The sequence below is a fragment of the Lontra canadensis genome, unplaced genomic scaffold, assembly GCF_010015895.1.
Source record: "Lontra canadensis isolate GAN:19392208 unplaced genomic scaffold, GSC_riverotter_1.0 scaffold2, whole genome shotgun sequence".
Lineage (NCBI taxonomy): Eukaryota > Metazoa > Chordata > Mammalia > Carnivora > Mustelidae > Lontra > Lontra canadensis.
Window position 1 is genome coordinate 33,076,771 of NW_022630996.1, and position 24,707 is coordinate 33,101,477.

Genomic DNA, 24,707 nt, shown 5'->3' on the forward strand with positions numbered 1-24,707 from the left:
TTTGGTCCCAGATATCAACCCCCTAAGCACAGACATGGCCTAACAATAACATAGCAAAGAGTTTCCAGTCTTTGCTTTGTCATCGGATCAGCAGTGAGATAGAGGCATTTGAGAAAGAACTGACAAGACTTCAGGCTGTATTAATTGTTTTTAGTGGTTAATTTATATGACAACCATTTTTTTTTTTTTTTTTAAAGCCAAGACTGGGTGCTCCTGGGTGGCTCAGTGGGTTAAAGCCTCTGCCTTCAGCTCAGGTCATGATCCCATGGTCTTGGGATCGAGCCCCGCATCAGGCTCTCTGCTCGGCGGGGAGCCTGCTTCCCCCTCTTTCTCTCTGCCTGCCTCTCTGCCTACTTGTGATCTCTGTCAAATAGATAAATAAAATCTTAAAAAAAAAATAAAATAAAAGCCAAGACTGGCATCCTCCAAGGATGGCTAAGATGAGAGAGATTTGAAACCATAGGATATGGAAAGGAGTTAGAGTAACCCAAAACATTTCATCCTCAGCAGAGAATGTTTGGATAGAATTCAATGTCTGCCTTCAAAGATCTACGTAAGGTTATCTCTTGGAGGAAGGATGTGACTTACTCCATGTCAACTGCAGAGGGCAGAGCTGGGACCAAAGGTTACAAGGAGGTGGATTTGTCTAATTGCTTTGCAAAGGGAGACACAGAGTTCCCTATTTACTCTCCGAACAATTATGACAGCTAACATTTACCAAATGCTCATGATGTCTGCACCATAGTTAAAATCTTTATATGCCTTACCTAAAAAGCTGTGGATCAAATTCTTAGTTATTACAAGTGCCTCACAGCATCATTTAGTAAAGGCTCCATTTACTGACTGTCTATTAAATTACTTCATTTTGATAGTTACCCTGTTTACTGTTATCTTTTTACAGATGAGGGAATACAAAAGGTAAATTAGTTTTTTGGAATCATCCTGTTTTAAGTTACTGGCTTATAATGGTCTGGACCCGTCTTCCTGCTAGTAATACTGCCTCCAGAGGTTATGCATGTAATACGAGGTCAGATCAGGGCTGTTCGTTAGAAATATAAGCCACTAATGTGACCATATATGTAATCTTACTTTATCCATTAGCCACATTAAAAATGTAAAAAACCTGGTTGGCTCAGTTGGTGGAGCATGGAACTCTTGATCTCCTGGTTGTGAGTTTGAGCCCCATGCTGGGTGTGGAGCTTACTTAAAGAAATAAAATCTTAAAAATTAAAAAAAAATGTAGAAAGAAACTAGTGAAAATATTTTAAATTATATATATTTACATTTTAACCCAATACAATAACTCAACCGACTCATCACATTTATTATCTATTATCATTTGTTGAAATGATGTAATCAACATAAAAATTATTAACAAGCTGTTTTTACATTCTGTTTTTCACACTGAGTCCTGTGTCCATTTTACACTTGGACAACATCTCAGGACTAGGCACATTTAAAGTGTTCAATAGTTGCTTGTGGCTCTTGGCTGCTAATGAACAGCCAGCACAGGGTTAAAATTTAAATCCCCTTGGGGGAAGGGGTGAGAATGCAATTTAAAGAGTTTTGCCTTCTACCCTAGATTCCAGCGCCTCCCTGGTCCAGATTTATCTCCTTTGCCAGTTTGAAGGGAATGCATTAGTAGCCGCCTTTGTCTTTCTCAGCAGAGCCAATGTAGATATTTCTGATTAGGGAGAGGACAGGTGTTTCTCCTGCAACCTTCCAACGACTGTTATTTCCCTCCTGGCAGCTAGGCTGGGAGTTAGTTTTTTATTTTTGCTTTGAAGATCACGGAAGTAGGTTGCATTAAATAGTGTACCCCAAATACCAAACGGGGAGTAGAAAGTCTTGCTTTATGCCAAGTTATGCCAAGTTAGGGAGCCCCTGGTTTAACTGGTTAGAAATAAATCATGTAAATGCATAGGTAACTGTAAGAGGGAACAAAGGTTCTGTTATTCTCGCCCCGCTGCTCAAGGGTAGAGGCAAAGCGTCAGAACAAACACAGCAGCTCTTTAAAGTAGCTTTAAAACAACCCACCGAAGTTTCCCCTCAAATTCCAAACCAGTGGCCAAAAATGAAAGCATATAAAAAGATGCCACGCGCTCTCGGCCTCCCGGAGGTGGCGCTATGACGGTGACGGAGTTAATTAGTGCCTGCAAAGCGCCGCGTGTGAGCTCATCCGAGAAGTCATGCTCCGCACACATATTATTTATAGCCGATCTGAGGCGTGCACGGTGTTTGACATTTTCCTTCTTTTTAAGTAGGGGGACTTCAAAAAGTCGCGGGCACCCTCCCTCACCCCCCGCAGGCAAAGTGCGGTGGGCAGGCTCCAGGGTGCGGGCGGGAGGTGAAAGCGCCAACCACGCGTGTCCCGGCGCAGGTGCTGGGGGGCGGCGGCGGCGGCCACTCCGCAGCGTCCGCTCGGGAGGAGAGTTCGCGGTAGATCTCGGGATGCCTTGCAGATGCAAAATGTGTCTCTGGCCAGCAGGAGGAAGGAAGAGGAAGTGAGAGCAGCGGCAGCCGGCGGCGCAGCAGCCGGCGGATCCCCAGTGTAAGTGCGTGTGCGCGGGCGAGGATGGGCACGGGATAGAGGCAGAGCCACCCACACCGCCGCGGCCCTGAGCTGGGGGACAGAGCCTCTGGCCCCCCTTCAATGGTCACGGGTCGCCAGAGCTCTGGTCGCGGGGAACCCTCGCCGCCACCGCCGCTGTCCTGCGACCCCGGGCAGGTTCGTAAAGTTTCCTGGGCTGGCGCCGCGCCCCGACTCGCTGACCTCAGCGGGGCCGGGGAGGGAGCTGGGGCTGGGGCACAGGAGGAGGCGCCCTGCTTTGGGGGGGGGACTCCGAGCGTCGCGGAGACACTTTTGTTTCCTCCCCGGGGGCGCCGCGGCTGCAGCGGGGGTGGCCGCGGCGCTCGGCGGGGCGAGGGCTGCGGGCGCTCCCGGGCGCTCGCAGTTGGGGAAGTCTGGACAGAGCCCGGCGGCTGGTGTGGGAGTGGGAGCGGGAGCGGAGGGAGCGGGCGCGGGGGATGCAGTGCAGGGCCCCGGCCCGGGAACCCGCGGGGAGGATTTGGCTGGGGCCGGCTGGTGTGGGCTACCGGAGGACAGTGCTGCTGGCGCCGGGGTACTGGGGACCGGAGAGCGTGGGATTTGGGGGTTGGAGACCCGAGAGGCTGCGTTGGAGAAGGGACTGGCTGCTCGGACTCTGGCTTTTCTCCGGCACTGGCAGATGGGAGGGAATTCCTCGGCCGGCGCGCTCTGGGGAGGGGACTGCGAGGGGCTAGAGGGATGGAGGGCCCGAGGGGGCGGTTGGGGCGGCTGGGACTCGCGAGGGAAGCAGTAAATGCCTGCCTCCTGGGGACAAGCCGAGGTCCCCCCCTGGGACCGGGAATGACGGCGGAGGAGGGGGGCTTCTGTGGGAGATCCCGGCATGGAAGGTGGGGGGGGGGGCACCGGGCGCGCCTTCTGAGTAGGGGACAGCGGAGCTCGGGGGGTCCTGGAATCCGAGCTGTGAGCAGCAGGGGAGATCGCAAGAGTAGCTTTGAGGAAGAGGAAATACAGAAGTCAGCCGGCCGGGGGGTGCGCGCGTGTGTTTGGGGTTGGGAAGTCCGTGTTGTGTCGCGGGCGCGCGCGAGGGCGGCGAGCGTGTGAGCGTGTGTGTGTGAGAGAGAGAGAGAGAGAGAGAGAGAGAGAGCGCGACCGACCGCGAGGGGCTCCAGGGCTGGGGACTTCCCGCCAAATGACCCTCTCCCGCTTGGGGGCCGTTTGAAGTTCGTTGGCAGCTCAGGGCAGAGGTTTTTGGCGGTCGGACCTGCGTTGACCTAAAGCTGCAGGGCTTGGCCTCCCCCAGTGACCTGGTCCCCGGGGCCTCTGGACAGCTCCTGGGACTCACTGAGCATATTTTGTGATACCCTGTGTCTCGCACCCTGGGCCTGCTAACATCCCTGGCCATGAATGAGGCGGACTTAATCCCTTGTATTCAAGATTTCAGAGAAGCCAAGACAAGGGTTTCTGCCTCAGGGGGCAGAGGCTGTAGGCTCCTGGTTTAGCGCTGCCCTTGCTTGGGAGTGGGTGGAGGAGGTGGGGCAGTGGAAGAATTTAGGAGGTGTTTGTTTGTTTATAAAAGTAATTAATGATCTGTATTTATGCATTTGCTCTTTGAGGGTTAACATTGGGAAGGAGAGGGACGTAACCCCACTCAGGTTCACTTTTATGTTAAAAAGCCTGGCAGGAACTATTATTAAGGGCCTCTCTTGGTCATGGTTTTTCATCTCTAGCCTCCATACCTACTTCCCAAGGTTATTTCAAGGATTTTCCTCCCCCAGTTTGCAGAACCTCAGAAGCCCAGATCTCCTGCTGTCATGTGGCAGACTTTTTTTTATGGTTGCCCTTCTGAACCTCTGCTCTTTACTATGGTACATTTCCTCTCTCTTGAGGGCTGTGGTTAAACGTTGCCTTTTTTCCTACTACATTTATTACTCAGATTTTTTTTTTTTAATTAGATGGACTGGTTGTCTAATTGGGAAATTGAGGGAATGACCTGGAGTGTTGGAACTCTGCAGGGGGATGGGGTCAGGAGGGAAGGCAACTGGGGAGGAAGCTTGGTAGGTTATCAGGGAAGGGGAGGTTGTGAAGTAGGCCCCGGAGGCCTGGTTCTTGTGGAATCCAGGAGCAGGCATTGGGCTACAGGGTGGGCTAAAGGGGGTGGGTCATATCTCCACGCCCACCCCCTTTCCCATGTCTTATCTTTCTGCCTTTTAATTTTTTAAAGATTTATTTATTTATTTTAGACAGAGGGAGTGTAGGAGGGAGGGAGAGAGAGAATCTCAAATAGACTCCCCACTGAGCTGGGGGTGGGGTGCATGGGGCTCTATCCCACAATCATGAGATCAGGACCTCAGCTGAAACCAGTCAGATGCTGAACAAACTGTTACCCAGGTGCCCCTTTTGCTTTTAATTGCAGCCATTCCGACCACCTACATTCTTCCTTTTCTCCAACTTCTCTCCCCAGGACCTTTGCACATGCTATTCCTTTTGCGCAAGGAAGTTTTCCCCACATGTCCAGATGGCTCACTGCCTTGCTCACTTCAGGTCTCTCTCTGCCCAGTTGTCAGCTTACAGGTAGCCTTTCCTGATTATCTCATGTAAAATAGCAACCAACCTCTCTCTGGTCCTCTTAAATAACTCCGTTTTCCCTCTTAGCACTTATTACCCCCTCGCATTATATATTCATTTGTTTATTTGATTATGTCTCTTTCCCCCATTAGGACAGAAGTTCCATGAGGGCAGGGACCTTGTCTTGTGTATAGGTCCACCTAGACTGATTCCCAGCAGACTAGGTGCTCAGTAAATAATTGCTGATGGACTGAATAAGAGATGACTGTTATAGGAAATATACCAGGGAAATATTGCAGCATCAGTGGCAAGGGGACCCAGGTAACAGGCTTTTGTTTTTTTCTTTGCCCTTCCCACCATACCCAGCTCTTCCTTTTGCAGACCACCTGTGCTGGAGCTGACTCAGAACTTTCAGCCTGAAGGAAGAGAGAGGCAATTCCTTGGGAGAGTGGAAAATCAGTACGACTTATTGATAATGCATAACCATTTCAGATCTGGTGTTTGTTTTATCATCCTCCTTGGGCAAAGTCTTTTCAAAGCATGTGTTGCTTTAGCCAAAGAAATACTCCTCTAGGAGGAAGGGTGTTACTGTGCATGGAGTGAAGTCAGAGATAGCCACTGTATCCCGCTCTGCCCTCCCAGAAAATGGAGGTGGAGGCAGAGGGAGAGAAGGGGTAAAGGGAGGAAGGACAGGGAGGCAGAAAGAAACTTAGTGGCAGATGCAGGGGAGAAGACAAACAAGAAATATCTAGGACTAGAAAAACAAGAGAGGTAACAGATGAGGGGCTTCTATAGTGCTTCTAAATCCTAAGCATCTATGAAATTACAGTATGGATATAGGATGATACTTAAGTGTTTTAAAGTAATTTACCCCCTTTAGGTGTTCGGTGTGAATGGGTGGGGAGAGGTGGAGGAAGGGAGTGCTTTGAAGTCCTTGCAGAGAGGATGTGGCTGGGGCCATGCCAAGGGGCTCTACTGAGTGCACACTTTGCTTACCTTATCATCTTTCTTAACACTGAAGGTTCAGTTTAGAGCTAATCATCCCTATGGAGGACATTTCCTGTCCTGATCTAAGACAGCTCTTACCCTGAAGGTTTGTAACTGAAGCCTGCCACCGCTTTAATGCCTGAAACCATCTAAGTGGGTAGTTTGGTTTTTCCAACTTTCATTCTGTTGAATTGGGAAGAGGTGGGGAATTACTAAATGCTCTCTGCATCACAAAGCCTCAAGTGTTTGCAGCTAATTAAACAACTCCAGTTCGGCTTCCTTCTTGTCTACTAGTCCAGGGTTTTTGAAGTTTAGGCTTGCGAGCCCGGTATAGATCTGAGTATCAGTTGATCAGGTCCAAACCAGCAGTTTAAAACATGAAGTGAAAGAAAGTACAATGGACAACTGGGGCGTTTTACACTAAATTTTTTGTTTTTTTAAACAGACACTAAGTCTTAATGTCAAGTGTATTGTTTAATGTAGTATAAAAAAAAAAGTCTGTTTTAATAATTCTGGAGGCCCTAGGAATCTACATTTTCAACCAGTTTGCCAGGGATTCTGATGACTGTCGTTCACAAGGCCATACATTAAGAAATACTTAGCTGCTCCCACCCCCTTACAAAATGCTTTTGGTTTAATCTCCTCCCAGAGCTGCAGTTTGCAAATGTTCAAGCAGAAGCAGTAAAGGTGTCAGCCGTGGACTTAACTGATAAAATGCTGCTGCTGATAGGACGTGATGGTCGTGATTCCGCCCCATTGTCACAACTGGAAATCCAGCTGGTGTGTTTGTCACTTAGTGATACAGAGAGGCAGCGGATTCATTCGAAATTACTCTTTCCTCTTACCAAGAATAAAATGACTGAATGTCCTCTTTTCTGCCCAAGTTTTAGTTTTGAGCTTTGGAGGTCTTTGAGCTTTTCAGGTCTTGGGAACTTGCCTCTGCTCAACTTTTCATTGTTGACACCCAGTATTCCCCATGTGCGTATTTTAATTACTTTCAGACCTTTGCAAAGACGGTAGTCACGTTTCCTAGTGGCCGCCACACTGCCATGATACATAATTAGATAAAACATTTTAGGTGACTTGGGCTTGGGACCAGCCAACCAAAGAAGAGAAAGGACAAGAACTTGAGCTCTGGCTGAAACAAGGCTGTTGAAGACCACCCATCTGGGGGACAGAGTGTGGCTCCCATGAGGCCTAGCACAAGGCGATCAGGTGCAGGAAAAGCCATCTCTGAGTGCCTCCTACACACACACATTGCAGTTTGCTATCCCACCCCCCCCCCCCCCCCACCCCCGCCCAGTGATTTAGGTTGTCTGAGTGTTAACAGTTAGAACTTATTTATAAGAGCCTGCGCTGAAGCCCGAATAGGATCCAGGAATAAGTTAGCTGTGTTTTCCACACCTCCCCAGGATAAGTGCAGGTACAGTTTGAGCCGAATTCTGTCACAGGCCTAAGGTGGAGTAACCGTGAAGTATCCCGTAGGAATCCATGTGGGAGAAGGAATGCTGGCTCACCAAACGGAATTAACCTCAGCAACAACCTGGCGTGGCGCTGAGTGGAGAGATTAGTCACATGTATAAATAGAAGGAGATGACGATTCTCAAGTCAGTGTTCTAGGGCCCCCACAAACACTGGTTTCCAGAATCTGAGCAAGATTATTATTGGAACCACAATTTTAGGAATTGAGGCTGTAGTTTTGGCTATTTTAGTTCTCACGTTAATTCAGGGAACGGAAGTTTCCTCAGTTAGAAAACGTTTACTACTTGCTGGACGCCAGGACTGCGGTGTGTCTGGTGGGTGGTGGACAGTGGTTGGAGGGCGCCATGTTCCAGTAAGCCCTGACCCGGCATTGCCTTAGAGATCTTGGAGTCACAGGATCCAAGTGATATTTCCCTTCTTGCCTCGACAGCTGACACCCTTCTTCCTGGAATGAGGCTTTGCAAAGGGTGGAGAACAGGCAGTAGAGCATTATTATCCCATTTTATAGATGTGGCTTAGAGGACTGCAATATCACAGGGGGGGTTGGAGAGTCTATCTGAGCCTACACCCAGTTTTTCTGTCTCTTTTCCCTTGTTGTTCCTTTCCCAGGCACCATGATGCCGGTACTGGTTATTTTCTGTGCTTGTTGGTTCTCTAGCTTGGTCTGAGGCCAGGCCTGCCATGTTGTGCTATGCTGCTGGGCATCCAGGAAGCCCTTCTCTCCTGTCTGCTGGTAGAAATGCCCTGGGTTGCCATGGCTCCCAGGGAGGTGTCTTCTGCCACTGAGGCCGAATTTGGCTGAATTGGTGCCTCCCTTTGGATATCTCCCCCACAGCCAAACTTCTTAGCCTTGAGAGGGTTAGAGGATCTTTCTCATGGGGACAGCATGCCCACTCTCTAAGCTCACGATATTGAAGCATATAAGCCAGAATGGAATTCATTAATCAAAAATGAGAACACTGTTTGCCAAGGAGAATAGACACTTATTCTTTAGCAAACACTTTTTTCCCCACTCTGTGGATGAGTCATGGTGAGAGCAAAAGCTTGGAACACGTTGGTGGTGGGAAGGGACCAAGTAGTGAGTAGGGAATACATATAACGGAGTCTTAACTTGTGCTATTTCTTTGGCCCCATAGATTCATACCAACAAAGGCGGCCAGAGACTGGAGTCTTTAAACCGGGGCGGTTCCCCGCGGGCTGACACCGAGGCTATCGATTCTGTTCATTTTCTACTTGCGGGCTGTTGCCCCTTCTATGTTGACTCTTCATTTCAGGCAGTCTCAACCTAGCGCTTTTGACGTTTGGGGCTGGGTAATTCTTTGTCGAGGGTGCTGGCCAGTGCATTGTAGGAAACACCAGCTTTTTTGGCTTCTACCTACTAGATGCCAGTAGCAACACCCAGTTGTGACAACCAAAAATGCCTCGAGACATTGCCAGTGGTCCCTCCAGGGCCACCCTCACCCCCAAGTTGAGAGCCATTGTTTTGTTTTCTTGGATAAGTTAAGACTAACAGATGTGCTGTCAGATAGGCTAGACTTGACAGCAACTATAAATGCCCCAGCTTTCTCTCTACGGCTTACTCCTCAGACCCTAATGTGGTCTGTTCTCCTATGGGTGATCTCACCCCTTTATGATCTTTAATTTCCTCCAGATCTTCACATTTCATCTGGAGTTTCCTTCCTTTCCGTGTTACCATTGTCTTCCTAACCCAGCTCAGTTTTGCCGAATTTCACGTGTGTTTCTTCCTGGTATGCTATGGCTGGAGAGACCTATAGTGAGTGATTTTATGTTTCCGTTTCCACACAAGGTCTAGAATCCTGGCCACTGGTTGCTGCAGTAACCATACCCTCTACAGAATGGGAATGTGATAAATGAAACGAGGGAGGTAGTTCACGAGGCTCAGTTTGGCTCATTCAGAGACCTCTGTCACCAGATTAAGGAAGTGTCTGTGTGGGAATGAGTTAACAGGGTGAAATGCCGCCTCCCTTGCTTGTACAATGTCCCTGGGCTAGTTAGATAGCAAGAGATACTGCTATTCCATTAGTGTGACCTGGACATTGAACCGGTCAGGGGAAAGCCTTTCAGGTGTGTCTCTCTGTGAAGTCCTTTCCTCCTCTGTCCATTAGATTTCTATCCTAATCTTGCCTCATTTATTTTCTTATGTAATTATCTGTCGACCTTTTATTTACCTTCGATGTTTGGCTGCAGTAACTGTGCAGAGCAGCCTCTAGTGGCTTAAGCAACCTAGAAATACGGCCACTTGGGGACCGGCTATGACTCCCAAGGCAGCAGCCTCCTTATAAGTCACAGCCCTATAGCAACCCTCCACCCTTCCTTCCGCCCTTTGTGCCTTTTCTTTTTTTTTTTTTAAGTTTGAAATTGCATTTAGAGAACCAGCATTTGGTGCTGTGGGCTTCTGTGGTTGAGCAGTGCTGGATGAGCTATATTTTCCAGGCTGCTACACACAATTACCCTTAATTTTGAAGCGTAATGCATTTCAAAATAATTTTTTTTTCTGTTTTCGGGCTCTTTAATCCAAATGTAGAGCCGCAGCTGGCTTTGCCCATTGTCCTGAAAAGACATGTGGCTTGGGAGGTAGAGCTAGTGGAAGGACTTTGGTTAGATTGCGTATTTTTGGCTGAGTGAAGAGTGAATTCCAATAGCACTGAGTAAGGCTGGTTTTTTTCCTTGACTCCTGACCACTATCCCCCCTTTGCCCCACCTCACCATTTTCATAGCATTTTTATAGTGGACCCCGTGCCCTAGTTAGTCCTAATACTGGACCACTCTGTGGGAAGTGATGGAGTACTCAAAAATTCAGATTTGGGGGAAGGAGACTGATTCTTTCATACACTTACTAGTAAGTATGTGTGTCTGTATGTGCGAGAGAGAAAGATGCACACACACACACACACACACACATCCATGCAGTTCTCCTAATAATGAAAAGTCTTTAAATGCAAAGAAACTTATTATATCAGCTCCTAAATCCCATTTTCTCTAGTGCTTGTCACATTTATAGCAAGTCACTACAAATCTCATTAAATCAAAACCTTTAGCAAGAAATGAATATGTTTCCATCATCTTTAGACTTTCTCTACTGCCAGAAAGTGACTTCAACTCATTAGGACCGTTTTCTCAATTACCATCCATTCTTCTTCAGTGGAGAGTTTGGGGAAACATTTGCCTGGGTTTATACAAGAGAAGCACAATAAAGTTTTATTTATTAATTGTAGTATATTTCAATAAGTAAATGTGAGACTTACATTTAAAATGCATCTATGTGTTCAAACCGGAATATTGCTAGGCTGCCAGCACCCATCACAATACATTATTTACATGATTCATTCATTTATTCACTCAGCAACCATTTTGACTGCATTTTACGTTCTGTAGTCAGGGCACCCCCTGCACATTGTAAGATCCACTTCATGGGAGCAGTGTGGGGAGACAGACCCATTAAGAGACACTCACAGTGGAGGGTGGTAAATGTACATGTATGTAGACTGTTTGCGGATTGCAGAGGATAGAGTTCAAAATGAAGGGACTTTGAGAAAGATCTGGAAAGCTGAGTATTAAAAGGAAGAACAACATGACGTGTCCAAGGAATACAGAAGTCAGGAGAAAGTCTGGAAGAGGCCTCGTGTCAACTCCTTGGGGTGCTGGGCATCCATTGAGTGGAAAGGAAAAACAAAGGATTTTAGGGAAGGAAAAGACGCAACTGGAAGTCAGTCAGAAATCCAGCTCCCAGGGCAATAGGGAAGGTAGATTAGAGGGTGAGACAGGAAGGAGGTGCCAAGGAGAGATGGAAGCTGTCAGCTTCTTCCTTCTGGGCCTACCCTAAGAAACACTTAATCTTGGTCAAATGAAGAAGTAAATAAAGCAGGGGGCTCCCTGTGTAACTGCAACTCTCTCTGCCCCCACCTGCTAGTCTGAGTAGTGGACCATCCTTTTCCTTTAAGGAGACAGCTTTTGGAGACCCCCTGGATGGATGCAAGTCAGAGAGAAAGGATGTTGACATCGATGAAAGAAGAAAGATTTGGTGACTGATTGGATTTGGGAAGAAGGGAAAAGCAGGAGTCTTTGAGGTTTAAGGCTAAATACATACATGCTTGTCAGTTGAGGGTTTGAGTATCTTTTGGACTCTGCCTGCTGACAGGCTTGGTGTAAGTTAATTATTATTCTTGGCCTCAGTTTTCTTATTATTCAATTTTTTTAAAGATTTTATTTATTCGTTTGAGAGAGAGTATAAGCAGATGGAGAGGCAGAGGGAGAAACAGATTCCCAGTTGACCAAGGAGCCCGACATAGCGCTCGATCCCAGGACCTGGAGATCATGACCTGAGCCGAAGGCAGAAGCTTAACCATCTGAGCCACCCAGGCATCCCTTAGTTTTCTTATCATTCAAATGGAGATAATCTAAGTCCCTGCTTCTTGGAGCTGCTGAGGGCATTAAATGGAATGATGATCGTAAAGTAGGATACCCCGATAGCAGTGCATTGGATTTGCTGAGGTTATTATTACTAATTTAATAGTTCCTATTCAGGTCTTTTATTCAAATATCTTGCTAAAATCCTTTAAAGACATGCATTTATTATTTTATCTTCTTTATGAGTTGTAAGTAGCCTAGGAAATTCCTCCTAAGATTTTTGCTAGACTGTTAGTTTGATTTATATAACTTTTCCTCAGAGGTAGACTGCTGAAATACAGGTCAGGGAAAATTACAATTGATTGTGAATTAAAAGAACTGACATAATGAATCCTGTTAGCAACCTGAGGTCCTGAAGAAAAGCTCTTATAAATAGGTCTCTATCTCCCATTCACTTGGAACTAACCTGGGGTTTTGTTGTCTTATTATTTTGCCTTGTGTAGAGAGAATGGAGGTTGCGAAATGAGGCTCTTTCCCTTTCCTTAAATCCAGCTTTTTGGCGGGGCTATTTGCACTCGCCCAGTGTAGAAGGAAGGCCAGTGAGAAACCCCCAGTTAGTGGAGTACCAGGGGAAGAGCCATTGACAGGAATTTAATTCAGTTGAACTGGGTTTCATGTGATTCTGTTGCCTACTAAGGAAATTCAGTCGTTCCAATAAGACTTGGTAAATGTCCCCTTCTGAATCATTTGAAGCCTTCCGGGAAGTGGGAGATTGTTAATCTTCATTGGCAGGTGGGTGGTAGTAAAGTGTTAGTAATCTTTCTTGTTTGATCTGAGCCTGTCACACCAATTAACAAATACTCTGGGGATAAAACAGAAAAATTAAGGTTGGATGACTACAGTTCTGAGTGTTAGACCCAGGATAGCTGTGTTGGCCCAGCTTAATGTCACGTACCAACTTTCCCTTTGCAAAGTGTCTTAGGTTGGACAATTCATTTTATGGCCACCTGTAGAAGTAGAAGTAGAAGACACCTGTTTCCATTTCTGTTTATTCTTTCTGGCTATTGCCAGTTTGTTTGGGTGACTTTTCTGCTTTATGTGCCTTCAGGAAGGCAACCACTAGCTCACAGACTCACCAGCTCATTAAGCAGTAGCTCATGTACCTGTCCACTTTCATGAGTGGATGGAAAAAAAAAATCAACCTCAGTACAGATGTTAAACTGCTGTGAAGTATGGGTGTGGAAGAGAACTGTGCAAATGGAAACTACTCTAAACTTGTGTTTTGAAACGTATATCTTCCCCCCCACCCCCGACTACTAGAGTTGTGAAAAGTCCCTCATCTAATCACTATATGCAAATCTTGTTTGGCACGTGACAAATTGCACACTATTTTCAGTGTAAAATAAATTTCCACTCACTCTCTCTTCTCCCAAGCAGGGTGATAACTAGGGAACGTTCAGCTGGTAGATTTTCGGCTATAGAGCGATACCTCTACACTATGTATTAGGATTGGTGTATAGCTTTAAATGGGATCTGATGGGAAATGTTTGAAGACTCATAACAAGATTTCTACTGTGAAATACAGATTTACAGTAAATCACTGGAGAATTATATTCAGACAAATGTATGTAACAGTTTCACAGTGATTCAGACCCATTGACTTACCTTGTACCCATTTTACAGGTGAGGAAATCTGTCAGAGAGGCTGACTGCCCAACATCATGCAGATCCAAACTGAATGCTCTTTTCTGTAGCACACCTAACACCAGCTCTCCTGCAGCTGAGTCCCCTCCATTTGTCAAATTTGTTTTTGCCTCCATTGAACCTGTTGTGTTGGGACTTCGTATCGAGTGGCCATGCTGCTTGGTGGAGAATATGCCATGAGAGCTTTGCTTCAGGAGCCAGTGAGAGCACACCGTCAGGGTCATTACCTCAGCCAGGGCTGACTGCCAGCCAGCAAGATGGCAGGGGGAAGAGGGCGGTCGTGGTGGATTCACTTATGTTCCCAGGAGACACTTTTCCACTGTCCTAAGAATTGTGTTGCGATTACTTGCAGACTGGTTTAGGGCCATTTTCAATCTTTAAATATGCTGCTAACAATTCTGGCATATGAAATTGCCATGAAACAGTCTGAGAATTGACCCCGGGAGCTGAGGATGTTAAGGCACCTAAAGAGGTACAAGAGTATAAGAAGCCAAAGCTCCAGGTTTGTTTTGATGTCAAACTACATCTTTCAGACAATGAATAGGCTTTAGGGTAATTGTAACCAGATCAATGCGAGGCCCAGAGAAATGGCACAATGGCAGCTGTAAAATTGAGTTTCACTCTTCTTTCAGACCTTGGAAATTGCATAAGAAGAGTTGGGGTCATCCATTTGAAGTGAAAAGTGCCAAAGAAGGTACCGAGTGTCCTATACATGGGAAGGGGAGCTACCACAGGACTTTAGTCTTTAGGGTCCCAGACACACTGGAGCCCTTAACTTGTAAGAGAGGGGTCGGGGTATGCTTGATGGCTACCGTGGGTCTGATTTTGCCTCCAGCATTTCCTTTTAAAATACTTTTTAATTCATTTGTTCATCCACAAATATTTATTGAGCACCTGCTAGGTACCATGGCGGGGGGTGGGTACTAAGGGACACATAAACAATGGTGAGTCCCCTTCCTATGAAAAATAGCAGACGTGTTGCTGCTTTCTTGGGCTGCTCTTGTGGAGGAAATGTACAGTGATCAAAGGATCACACGAAGGAATGTGACATTTAAGCTGGGCCCAGGGCTGGGGAAGAAAGGTGCTGATGCTCGAAGAGCCTACGGCAAGGGATTCATGTAGTCAGAGAGGGCTGGGAAGAGAGTGGACTTCCGTGGGGAACGAGGAGTCCCTGCAGATGCCTAGTGAATGTGATGAGCAGATGTGGGGGTTGAAGGAACCCAAGAGCAGAGTGCCGGGGGCTGGGAGTTCACCAGGCCTGGAGTAGTGGAAAGGAAGGCTCCTGGGGATCAGGGGTCTGGGTCTTTATCAGAAGAGCAGTGAGGGGCGCCTGGGTGGCTCAGTGGGTTAAAGCCTCTGCCTTTGGCTCAGGTTATGATCCCAGGGTCCTGGGATCGAGCCCTCATCGGGCTCTCTGCTCAGTGGGGAGCCTGCTTCCCTCTCTCTTTGCCTGCTGCTCTGCCTACTTGTGATCTCTGTCCAATAAATAAATAAAAATCTTAAAAAAAAAAAAAGAAGAGCAGTGAGAAGTCACTGGAGTGTTTCACCTGAGGGAGCGATGTGTTCAGATGTATGTATTGTATGTATTGGCTTCATTGTGTAAATCTTACATTATTTAAAATTGGTCACAACGTGACTGTACTCTTACCACTTTTAGAATCTAACAGTTTCTAAAACAACCAATTTAGTCACTAGTGTCTCCTTCAGATTTTAAACAGCAGCTTACCCAAGATTTAGCACGGATATCACCACTACTTAAGAATGATACAGTAGCTGGTTCCGTGGTTCTCGGACTTCCAGCTGCCCAAGTATTGCGGGGCACCCAGAGGCTACGTTCTCGCAGGTCCCTCAGGACCCAGTGATGCCAGTGGTCCTGACTTCACTTTGAACAGCATCATCCCCAAAAGTGCTAAGGAGTAAAAAAAGAATATAAACCCTGAGGTAAAACACTGAGAGGCGGCCAGTAGAGGAGGGAGCCTCTGTTCCTGCCTAGGTTTTAACTTGGACCTGTTCTCTCGGTCCTGGAGGGATTTTCTTCTAGTGCACCTGAAATGGATTCTAAATCCTTTGAGTTTCTTCTAATTTATTTTCCTAATCCTTTCATATGCAGCTGTTTTCTCAGATCTATGGCTTATTCCCTCTGTGTCTCTGATATTTCACTTTACATTTTGTCGCCATTTTAATAAGAATCTTTTTATGTAAGTCTCAGATGAGGTTATGGGGCACGGAGGTGGTGGGGAAGGCCGGCCAGCTGAGGCAGGGGGATGAGAAGCCCCTCTTCGGGCTTCTGCCCTCTGGAGCCGGAGGCTTGGTGTGTTCTGGAGCTCTGCCAAAGTAAGACCAGTCCACGGTTCCTGACACTGTTCCTAGAGAACTGTTTGCGGCTGTTCTCCGGAGAGGGTAGGAGCCCAGGATTCCTGCTCCGGTGCAGTTGGGTTGAAATGGATATCAAGGGCAGACTTTAGAGCAGAAAAGAAGTCACAGAAAAGGCATCCACCAATTCAGTGGGTGAGCCGAGAGTAAAGTGCCCTGGACCCATGTCTCCCTCTGGTCTGCATGGCATGACTCCATGGTCACCTTCTCCAGCAACCTTCTTGGATGTCCTGGTATCCTCTCCTAGGACACGTTGAGTCCTTCTCTGTGCTGAGTAGATGGGAGTTCCCGAAGGTGCATGTTCCCAGTGCTGAGCCCATAATAGGTACTCAGTCAATGTTTTCCAGAATGAAGCACTGTTACCCATGCACGTGAGCACTGTGTCCTACAGTCCCTTTGGGAAGAGCCCTTAAAAATGGCTTCTTTGTCCCTGAGTGAGGAGCCCAAGGACACGTGGTTCAGGGATGTAACTCTCATTGTACCCAGTTTTGCTAAAGACCAGTCCTACTTGAGCTCACTGTGACTGAGGGCCAGACCAGATGTCCGAGGTGGGAAGGCCAACGGCCGTGGCTTTGCAATGTCTAGTCCCGTGGTTGCAACAGTCACTGCCTTCCTGTCCTTCCACGGCCCCCAGTCTACCCTCGATGTAATGGACTTTCCAGAGGAGGAAACCACTGTTTTGTCATTTGCATTCCTGTCTGCAGAAGTATTTATACCTCTTGTAGCTACCTGTCATTCTCCCCTACTCACCAGAAAGCCTGTGGGCATAGATATCAGAGACCATCACTTGTATGAATGTTGAAAACATTTCTTGGCTTAAACCCTGAAACTGCTCTCCCTTTGTGCCTTCATCCACAGTTGAGCCACTGTTGAATCTGGAGAGAATGCTTTTCTCTTCCTTCCTCTCCAGTGCCTGTGGGCGACCAGGCATTTGTGACACACACTGGGGGCTGGGATCCCTACCACATATGTGGCTACCCACACTTCATTTATTACAATCTGAGAGCACCGTGGCCTTGATAATTTATGTTTCTAGGCTATAATTGCACCTTATTTTTCTAGCAGCTATCAAGGGTTTCAGCTAGCAATTGAAACTTGATAGGTGTCATGGCTCTTCATGGCTGGAATGATTAATCCTGATGTTCCAGTGCTGAGCCAAGCCCATTTCTTTGAAGCCAAATAACACACACACAGTAAACCCCAAACTTGAGTGTTCTGAGTTCACTCCAAAAGTAGAGCATATTCAGGCCTTGGGAACCACATTCCCGGATCTTCCACAGCCCCTTTCTCCCTTAATTAAATAAACAAATAGTGACTTGCTCCCCCAGCATGGGGATTCTGCCAGTTGCTGAGTATGTCTAGTTCAATTATACATTCTGGAGCTGGAGAGTGATTACCGATGGGCTCCGGGACCCACTGGAATGGGTATGAGAAAGAGCTGAGCTAAAAATCTCTCATCACCTCAATTCCAGAAGCACCATCACTGGCTGGTGGGTCACCAGTGACATTTTGGGTCTCCTGGCATTAGTCAGTTCAGAGCCAGTGTCCAGTAATCCCCAAAAGGTCTGATTATTTCCTTTTCCCCAAGGTATATCCCCCCGCCCCCAAAGAAAGCCTGGAGGCCCCTTCGGAGGAAAGTTAGGAGAACGAGTAACAGTATAAATTTTTGGCAATCTACGAGGGTCCATCCTCAAGGGGATGTGGCCTCCCCTTCATTTAATGGGTCCTGGGCCTCTAAACTGCTTCGAGCCTCGGGTTGGATGGAGAGGCCATGACTGTTCTTATGATTCGGGTCAGACTTTTGTCCATCTGACTTACAGCTTTTCTGCTTCCACCAGATTAAGTAAGAATTTAGTGGGCTTCCCGTCTTCCCTTCTAGAAACACTGCGACTAACTAGCCAAGACCAATGTTCTGATTGGTCCTTGGTTCTGCTGTCCATGTGGTAACCACACCATGCTAGAAAGTGCTTGGAGCCCCTGCCCAGCTGGAGGGCTGATCTCCCCCCATCCCCAACTAGCCCTGCCCTCCCTTAGACACTTTGCAGAACGGCTTTGGGGGAGCAAGAGGCAGGAGGTGCTTTGTAGCCATGCAGACTGAGGTTGAAATCATTCATCGTGTACTTGCTGGCGGCAAATTCGTTATGTTCTCATGACTTCTGTTTCCTACTGGATGAATGGAAATGGTGCCCACACGTTGTCGCAATAAAATGAAAAATGTCACCAGGGAATGGAGTTCTTTGGCCCCAGCGGGTATGCAGTAGACGTGAAAGGGTATATGCTTTCTGAACCTCTTCTCCAGAATTGTGTTTTCAAGCCCATCGATTGGTTGGAAGGGATGAAATTAGGAGTCCTAACGGACTTCCAGGATGCACGGTTTGTGGCTAGCTTCCAACACCCTTCAGGTTTGCTCAAGACTCTGAAGTATGTGCTGGATTTTAACTGTTGTAGGGAAAAAATGGCATTTTATTAGCATAGGTTATGTCTACCAAAAAAGTTCGCATTACCTGTTCTCTGCATTATGATTTAGAATCCAAGTTCACTGTGTTTTCCAGTATCAGAGTTTGGTTGCTGGGTCTTATTTTTCTCTCTTTAGAGAAATAAAGTGTGTTGGGGACAGGTGACCTTCTTAGTACTTACCTGATGCTGTGGGGAGTCCTATTTGTGGGCTTCATTCATGAACTCATTCTTCAAACGTTCGATGTCAGGGAGATGGTGCTACACAGGGAGAGACTCTGCTCTCTCCAGGGGAGGAGGCGGGCACAGTGAGCACACCCAGAATACAGTGGGACTAACACCCCCATGTAGGCACCAGTCACTGTATTAGCCAAAGGCGTGCTTTATGGAAGAGGTACATGGTGAGCTCTGCAGGCTCTGGTGGTCCAGCCATGGAGTTGAGGATCAAGAGGCCTGGGTCTTAGTCACAGGATGATACTGAGTCTAACCTGTGTCCTTCCTTGGTTGCCTCGGTTCTCTTACCTCTATAATGCGGAGGGAGGGTGCTCGACCTGACGGAGATATCCCAAGCGGAAAACCATGGAGCAGCTGCTTCAGGATCATCTCAGCTGTGAAAACAATTAGAATCTGGGCCCTCGACATCAGAAATTCTGAGTCTGGACAGGTTCTGGAATTCGTATTGACACAAAGACTCCCTGCCCTGGCTAACTGATGCATGAAGGTTCTTTTGGAAGGCCCTGGATGACTTCTGGTTGCCCTTCTTTCCTACAGCTCCATTCTTCACCATTTAAAACCTAACACACTTCTCAATGTCTCCTTCAGAAAGCCTTCTTGACCTCTGACTGGTTGGCCCCTTGATAGGGAATTCATTCATGCCTCTGTCCAAAAAAACACAAACAAAACTTGTCAATGTGCGCTTGCATCTTTTCCATCTCCCCTGACGGCTCAGGAGCTCCTGAGTGTAATGACGGCAGCACATTCATCACCACGTCCTCTTTGCCCTGCTCATGGGCACGGAGAACGTGCCCAAAGGGGGGTTTTCAGACAGCAAGATAGGAGAGCAGTAAACTGGAGGGCAGCCCCTCTTTCGCTGCCTGTCAGTACTCCTAGAAGAGGCTTCAGGGATGTTTCAAACGAATCACTCCAACATATTTAGGATTGCCCATTGCCTTTCTTAATCTGTGCCAGCCCTTGTTCCCAGATATCCGCCTGTTCCAAAGACCCTGCATTCCTCCTATGGCCTCAAGACCTCAGGCCGCATGTGGGATGGCTGAGAGAAGGGAGGACAAGATGACAAGTTGGAAACTAACAGCTTAAACTCAGGTGTTTTGCAAATATAAGTACTCCCAAAATATTATTTGGCATTCGCCTCTCTTTACCTCCTCCCTTCTCCGATCGAAAAAGACAAGCAACAATCCGTGGGCCCCAGTCCTCCAGCGGACAGAATGGAGTCACACTGAGAAAAGGGAAGTTGATTTCCTGGTTGCCCTCCCACGCATGGAGTTCTGGGTGGTGCCATCCCACACTATTTGCATCACTGAGCTACACACACTGCCAAGGCTGCATCTTAAATTCAAACATTTGGATGGGGATAAAGAAAGCCTGAGGGGAAAAGGTAACACTTCACCAGAAGTGGTGCGTAAGCGCTGTACTTCGTATGTTTTACTTCTGCTTTTGGATTAAGGACAGAACGTTAATTAAAAAATAAAAAGCTCATCTTCTGAGCAGCAATTAATTTGTGTTTGCTCTGCTTTCATCTGTTGAGTCTTTGAGTTTTTGAACACATAAAGGCTTGAAAAATATCTCCTACGGGTCTTTCGAGCGCGCCTTCCCATTCGATTGTTTTGATCGCTAGGCTACATGTTGATTTGGAAATGAACTGCTGTTATAATAAGAAATGCCATCGTACAGTTCTGGTGTCTGATTGTCATTTGGGTGACACAGATGTGTCCGGGCTCTCTGCATATACTCTGTTGTTCACCGGTCCGGCCCAGTGCCTGTCCAGAGTCCAACGTTCCACTTAACCATGACCACTAGGAAGCAACACAGCTGGATTCATTAGCCCGAGTTATGAAAGCTCCTCTGAAGAGTTATTTTTGTATCCTACAATTTTAATTTTTGGGGACAGGCTGTACCACTTTCCAGGTGCCAAAAGTGATCACTCAGATTTTTTTATTAGGTACTATTTTAGCTTCAAAAATATTTTATTTTTTATGTACTGCTTTGTGTCTTTGACCCAGTTCTCTCTTCCCTGGGATGTGTGTCCTAAGAGGATGAGCTTTATGATGTTAACAATACCTGGAATATTAATTCCTTTCAAATGAAATCAGTGTCCGCATCCTCCTCCAACACAAATACACACACACACACACACACAAACACACACACACACACAACTCTTGCACACAGACTCACGCATTCCACACATCTCTTCCCAAACATGCATCCTTCATATTGATAAAATGTGTTTGGCGCGTGTACGGGAAAACCGATTTTCCTCCCTTTTCAGCAGGAGAAACAGTAGACAGAGGTCTTGTGAGACACAGCTGACGTAACCAAGGGCTCCTAATTGGCCCACCTGGGCAGTGAAGACAATAGTCTGCAGGACTTGGGTACTCCTGGTAGCTGTGCCGGGAAGGAGGGACCACAGACCTTGCAGAAATTCGAGAATGTGCCATTCGCAGATGTGAGCTGTCAGCAGCCATCTCCCCCACTGTAATTTGCTACAGCCTAGAAAAGAATAAGTGACAGCTATTAAAAGGGCTTTAGAATAATTGCACTTAAAAGTAAAGATATTAATGAAAAGACATTTTAGACTACCACTTAGACTTGTTCCTACTCATGATGGGGCTGAACATTTGTGGGCCATAAAATGGTTACAGAACAGAATCCTTGGTCATTTTATTTATGACTAGTCTACAGTGCTCTTTATGTTTTGTTTTTCCCCTATCTCATAGTGGCTCTGGTTTTGCTGACATCTGAAGGAGGGCGGTATTGTATTGGAGTGAGCTGTGACAGATTTTCAGCCTCGGTTGCTGCCAGCGGGGTGAGGTGACTGGGGTTTATTTCGCCTGAGGTGTCAGAGTTCTTCACCATGTGCTTTTCCTAGGGGGAGGGGGCGGAGCAGGTGCTCTCCTTCTTGGCTGGGTGCCATCATCCTGTTATGTGCTTTTTGTGAGTTTTAGCTTTAGAATTTGAAGAAGTCTTTGCCCAAAATGTATCTTAAAAAATGCCTCCCTACTGCCCAGCTAATGTAGCACATTCTGGAGATGTCCTTTTATTCTGTAAATTGAACCGCAGTGGTTGTCCATTTTTGCAAAACATTTTGTTCCAAATAAGTACACACATTAATTTGCTTGACAGAGAAAAAGAGTTGAAATATCTGAACTCGGAAAGTCACAGAATCAGTTCCGTGCCCTTGGTCCTTTTTGATTTCCAGCTGTTAAATGATTTGAATCTAGTTTCTAAAAAGGACCCCTTTGATGGTCTGAACCATGCTTCTTCCTTAGAGGGATCAGTTTAGCTTTGGAAAGTTTAGTTTGTGATTTTTTTCAGGAAAGAAGATTTAGAATATTTTATTGAAAGGATCTTGGAGATTCTCTCTCTCTCTCTTTTTTTTTTTTTTTTTTGGTTAAGATTTATTTATTTATTTTAGAGAGCCCGTGTATAAGCAGGAGGGGCAGTGGGAGGAAAAGAGAGAATCTGAAGCAGACCCTGCACCAAGCATGGAGATGGTCATGGGACTCGATTTCATGACCCTAAGATTACAACCTGACCTGAGAAACCAAGAGTTAGCCACCCAACCGACTGAGACACCCAGGTGCCCCAGGATCTTAGAGATTCTAATTAATGTTTCCCTTGCTATGATATTGAAGAGGGGTTGGGTACTAATGCTGGATTTTAAAATATATTTAAATAATTATTTATTCATTTTAATACGCATTTTAAAAGTATAAATGTATCAAACCTATGGTTTCAGATTTTCTTCCATAGGATGAGACTAAGATGCAATAATCTTTTTTTAAAAGATTATCTATTTATCCGAGGGCGAGAGGAGGAGAGGGAGAGGGACATGCAGACTGTGCTGAGCGCAGAGCCCCACGTGGGAGGCTCAATCTCAGGACCCTGAGATCATGACCTGAGCTGAAACCAGGAGTTGGATGCTTAACCAACTGAGCCACCCAGGCACCCCTAAGATGCAATAATGTTAATATTAAATGTAATAGGGCTGGAAAACGGTCCCTGAAGAGCAAGATTTTGGGAGACGCTGATGTAATCCAAAGGCTGCATTTTGCCTGTGATGAGGCTCGGCAGGGATCCTCTTGCCAAAGTCTGTTTAGTGGTGAGGCTGAGACTGGAATCCAAAGTATGTGATGTTCGTGAAGAGTAACAAGAACAGCTAACATTTATTGAGTGTTTACTGCATATGATGCAGAGGGATTCACGTACGTTATGGAATTTTATTCTCACTGCAGTCCTTTGCGTTAACGTCTGTTAATATTCTCATCGTATAGATAAGAAAATTCAATGCTTAGAGAGGGTGCATCCCTTGCCCAAGGTCAGAGGGCCAGCAAGGGGCAGAGCCCACTGGAAAGATGGCCTGCACATCGGCTGATCTTAGGTCAATGAGAAGAGTTAACATCAAAGAAGACCCTGGAGAAGAGATCCTTTTGTTAGGAGACCAAAGGCCTGTGGAGCAAATATTTACCGAGAGCTTAACATGTGTGCTGAGCCGCTAGGTGCCAGGGCCCCAGAGAGCATGAAGGGTTTGGTAGCCTCACTGAGTGGGGGACTCCCGTAGGACTTTCTTGGGGAGATTCTCTTCATATATTAGCATGTTAAGTGTTGAGAAGCCTGCAGTCAGAAACCTGTTTTCTTTGTAATATTGTTGGTTTTCAAATGCAGTTTAACCACAGGTTCCCTTTTTCTTCAATAAAACCTACTACATTTTGCAGAACCAATATTCTGTGGCGCACGCACTTGGGACCTAACCTAATCCTTTTAAGCTCATTTTACACATGAGAAATCTGAGGTCCATGATGACTTGGCCAAAGTCAAAACTAGTAGTTGGCAGAGTTTGTGTCATTCCCCCCCACTGCTCTTTCAGCCAGGGCCTGCCAGGGGCCAGGCCTTCTAGGAGCTGAACTAGGCTTAGCAGTGAACAGATGGACAAGAGAAAGATCTATGAAAATGAATTGGTAATTTTAGGTAACAGTAAATCTATGAAAATTGGAAATTTTTACTTTTTCGGCATTCTTTTCAAGCCTGAAGGCACCCCTTTTTCATCTTTGTTTTCCTAGTTTCTAGCACAGGGCAGGAATTCATTTTCAGTAACTGTTTGTTGAATAAATAAATTAGCTGTTGATGATTTGGGTTTTACCTATTATGTAGCAAAATGGGCAATTAAGAAAATACCAATTGCTGTTGGTTGTGGCATATGTTACTCTTTGGGAAGTTGAAAACAAAATGTTCTGGGAGGTCCGCAGACTGAAGTAGGTTTCTTGGTCACCCCTGCTAAGGAGTCCAGTTCTGAACAGCATCGACTTCAGACAGTCATTAGAGGACGGGTACTGTAGGACAGAAGTCATGTTTGCAAATCATCTCTACAGGTTTCTCAGCATTGGTAAATTGTCTCATTGCCTAGAATTTTCAGACCACATCTGTTTTTTGATTCCCGGGCTTTTGGCCATGTTGCTAAAGTGCCAGAATCTCTAAGGCTCTACCCAAATTGCTAATATCAAAAGATTCTTGAGGAGAGTATAGCTTGTTCAGATACAAGAGAGATGGGACAGAGAATCTTATTACATGGCCGGTCCTTTATGGCTTGAATTAGGGAGTATGTGTGGGTACTGTGCAATCTGGTGATTTTTGTGAGCTCTGTAGCATGTTGTGCCTTCTAAATCTCTACCCATGAGTACCGCCGCGGGCTAATGGAAGGAAGCTTTATATACCCAAGCATATGAAAAATGGCTGATGTTAGTAGAGTATGAAGGTTCTAGGAGTCCGTTGGGCTAGACATTCTGAGCTGGCCGGGTGATCAGCACTAGTAGGAAAGATCTTGTCAAGAAGGTCAGTAAAGCAAATGGCTTTTCCACTTGCATAGCTCCTCCTCTAAGGAATTTGCCACTGTGGAAAGGCATTCTGCTATGGAGGAAATGATGGTCTGACACCAGCATGTTCATGGCTCTTTCTAGTTTGTCTTGCTGTCCCAGGAAGAAGGGAAGTG

At 46.3% G+C, this 24,707-nt stretch overlaps 1 protein-coding gene across 6 annotated transcripts in view; it reads left to right on the forward strand.

Moving 5' to 3' along the window:
* Window positions 1–2,196: 2,196 nt before the first annotated feature.
* The window catches only part of ELMO1 (engulfment and cell motility 1), a 521,237-nt gene continuing 498,726 nt past the window's right edge, over window positions 2,197–24,707 (forward strand). For 2 of the 6 annotated variants that reach the window (XM_032871410.1, XM_032871485.1), the window contains exons 1-2: window positions 2,558–2,728; window positions 14,287–14,432. The gene's annotated coding sequence lies outside the window, so the exon portion shown is untranslated. The other 4 variants (XM_032871418.1, XM_032871449.1, XM_032871458.1 and 1 more) reach the window with 4 other exon arrangements.